The sequence below is a fragment of the Rhinatrema bivittatum genome, chromosome 1 (assembly GCF_901001135.1).
Source record: "Rhinatrema bivittatum chromosome 1, aRhiBiv1.1, whole genome shotgun sequence".
NCBI lineage: Eukaryota > Metazoa > Chordata > Amphibia > Gymnophiona > Rhinatrematidae > Rhinatrema > Rhinatrema bivittatum.
The window spans coordinates 566,560,590-566,563,818 of NC_042615.1; the positions used below are offsets into that span (position 1 = coordinate 566,560,590).

Consider the following 3,229-nt stretch of genomic DNA (forward strand, 5'->3'; position numbering starts at 1 on the left):
CTCATCCTATGCAGCCTTACTAGCCACAATATACTTACCACACATGATTATGATGCTTCATGGTTGAAAGCTCTTTGCAGGCCTTCCCAGGCCTGTTTCATCACTCTGAGGTTCCTCCTCATTCACAAGATGGCATACAACTCCCTCTCAGTTGGACACATTCCCTGGTGGTAAAGTTGGACTGACAAGCTAGTGGTGGCATCACAGAATGAGCCCGCCCCGAAAGAACCGGAAGTCACGTGTCTCAGATGTGTATATGTGTATGATACATACACAAATTTGCACGTGAACAAAAAAAAAAACCACATGTAAATGTACACACAAGATTCATATGCAACATTTATGCATGTATGTAATATAAAATTTACATTCATGTGTGCATGAGCCTATATGCATGCTAATATGGGCTTGTATGTAATTTTTTTTAAGTTATCCTCCATATGTAGAGTGAACTTTGGCAGCATTGCTGAGAAGTGCTATTCTAAAGGAATGGGGTCATATGGACTGGCAGCTACTTAGCTGGATAAGTTATATTTGGTTAAGGGCCTGATTTACTAAAGGCTTTCCTCCCATTCTACGTCTACTGGAAAAATATTTAGTAAATGAGGCCTTATGTCAGACCTGCTATATGGTCAAATATCCACATACATGTGAGGGTAAATTAAACAGGTATTATTGTTACATCACATATATCAAACAGTATACGTTTTACACAAATACTTTATTATTAATTAATTTTTTAAAATTAGACATAAACATAATTTATATATCCTGTACAATACATCTCAACCATTCATTCACACACACATACCAACAATATCAACATCAACTAACATGACATATTACACAAGTTAAAATACAAAATCATTTATCAAATATCCCAATATTGCACTGAAAGTTGAAACTACTTAATGTTTCCCCCATATATTATCCTACTATGACATATTGGAAAGCTTAATTATTAACAGGATATTTCTCTCTTTTCTATATTTAATTACACATTGAAGATATTAGTCACTCCACATGTTGTCGCTTCTGACATTATTTCCTCTCTTGATATATCCATAAACTCCCAAAACGATGATGTCCCTTTTTTTTTTTTTGGTGTGTATGGGTTGTATCTTGTGGGTTAGTAATGATGTTATCAGAGGGGAGGTAGTAGTGAGAAGTGTTTTATAGAGCAGGATATGTATTGGGTTGAATGAAGTGATTTTTATAATTGGAGGTAGTAGTTCTTGGATGTTTGAGAGAGTAGGTGTGAATGAATTGTATCCCGTGGGTTGGAAATAATGTTACTATAGGAGTGATATCAGTGACAAGTGGTTTAAAAAGTAGGATTGAGCAGTTGCAGAGTTGCTTCTAATTGAAGGACTATGAAGTACGAGTAGTGTGTGGCACGGTGTGCCTAAGAAATCGCAATAAGTAATGATTAGTATTTCGTGGGTTAGAAATGCCGTCATTATGGGGGAGGTACCAGTGGGAAGTGGTTTAAAAAGCAGAACAGGCATCAGGACTGCGCAGCTGCGGCGTTTTCTTTCCAACTGAAGTGCTATGAAATATGAGCAGTGTGTGACTCGGAGTGCTTATGAAATTGCGGTAAGTTTATACATAATGATAACGGGGTGGTCTGTAGGTTTTGTAATTATTCTTCGAGATTAGCTGCATGAGAAATGTGGATAGTCATGGTATGGTGGCATTTATCTATACAGGAATTGGTCTGGAGAATATGAAAAAACCCACCAGCAGGCGAATAGAAATGAAACAGGCTTGCTTTGAGGTTTGTTTTTTGGGAGTTTGTCATTGGGAGTGTGAGATTGTAAGATTTGTTTTTTAATTTAATGAATAGTGAGACTCTTGAAGCTTGTAATTTTTTTTTTCATTAAATAATAGTCTGTGAAACTGGGAGAATAATTATAAGTTGGTGAGGAACATCTGGTGGATTCCAACAGTGTTTGGAGATTGGTCCGAAGTTTGTGGTAGGAAAATAACAAGATAATGTGTGCCTAGAACCAAGTTACAATTTTAAGGTGAGTGGGGTTTTTTTGGAGCTTTAATGTGGTGAGTGGCGTTTATAGGGTGGTATGTTGAGGCCAGATATACATATAAGTATACATACAAATGTTTGTTTTTTTAATGAAATAATATAAAGATTTTTTGTTAAAAGGATAATAGAATAGATGATTTTGTGACATCTCTATATAGTGGAAATGATTTTGGTGATGAATTAGGGAATATGTTTGTAATTGAAGTTTATTAAGTTTATTGATTGAGAATGTGAAGTTTTTTGTATGTTTTTTTAAAAAAAAAGTGTAGATGGAGTTTTTCCCTACATAAGAGGATATTGGAAAATTGCAACCCCTGACGAAACCTACGGGTGAAACTCGGGACATCATCGTTTTGGGAGTTTATGGATATATCAAGAGAGGAAATAATGTCAGAAGCGACAACATGTGGAGTGACTAATATCTTCAATGAGTAATTAAATATAGTAAAAAGAGAGAAATATCCTGTTAATAATTAAGCTTTCCAATATGTGATAGTAGGATAATATATGGGGGAAACATAAAGTAGAGTAGTTTCAACTTTCAGTGCAATATTGGGATATTTGATAAATGTATTTGTATTTTAACTTGTGTAATATGTCATGTTAGTTGATGTTGATATTGTTGGTATGTGTGTGTGAATGAATGGTTGAGATGTATTGTACAGGTTATATAAATTATGTTTATGTCTAATTTTTTAAAATGAATTAATAATAAAGTATTTGTGTAAAACGTAACATGGGTATACTGTTTGATATATGAGACCTGCTCTATGACAGGTCTAACTTATCCAATTAACTTAACCAGGTAATTATGAATATCGCTACTTATCCAGCTAAGTAACGGTGTTGCAATCCGACCATTACCCACCCACTATATATTCAGCTACCTATGTAGCCAAATATCAGGCCGATACAGAAAAATGTGCGGGAGAGCCGGCGAGCGCCCTCTCTACCGGTACACGCACTGGCCACTCTCCTGGGCGTGCGATTCAGGAGGGTGGCCTATGCAAATTAGGGCCCGCGGTAAAAAGAGGCGCTAGGGACACTAGTGCATCCTTAGTGCCTCCTTTTTGACAGGAGTGGCGGCTGTCAGCGGGTTTGACAGCTGACGCTCAATTTTGCTGGCGTCGGTTCTCAAACCCGCTGACAGCCAGGGTTCGGAAAACGGATGCTGGCATAACTTAG

At 36.8% G+C, this 3,229-nt stretch overlaps 1 long non-coding RNA gene across 1 annotated transcript; it reads left to right on the forward strand.

The window, feature by feature from the left end:
• Positions 1–1,528: 1,528 nt before the first annotated feature.
• Positions 1,529–2,779, forward strand: LOC115099595. Its single transcript, XR_003858830.1, has 4 exons — positions 1,529–1,596; positions 1,710–1,777; positions 1,891–2,027; positions 2,309–2,779. It is a non-coding gene; the product is annotated as an uncharacterized LOC115099595 (long non-coding RNA).
• Positions 2,780–3,229: the final 450 nt, after the last annotated feature.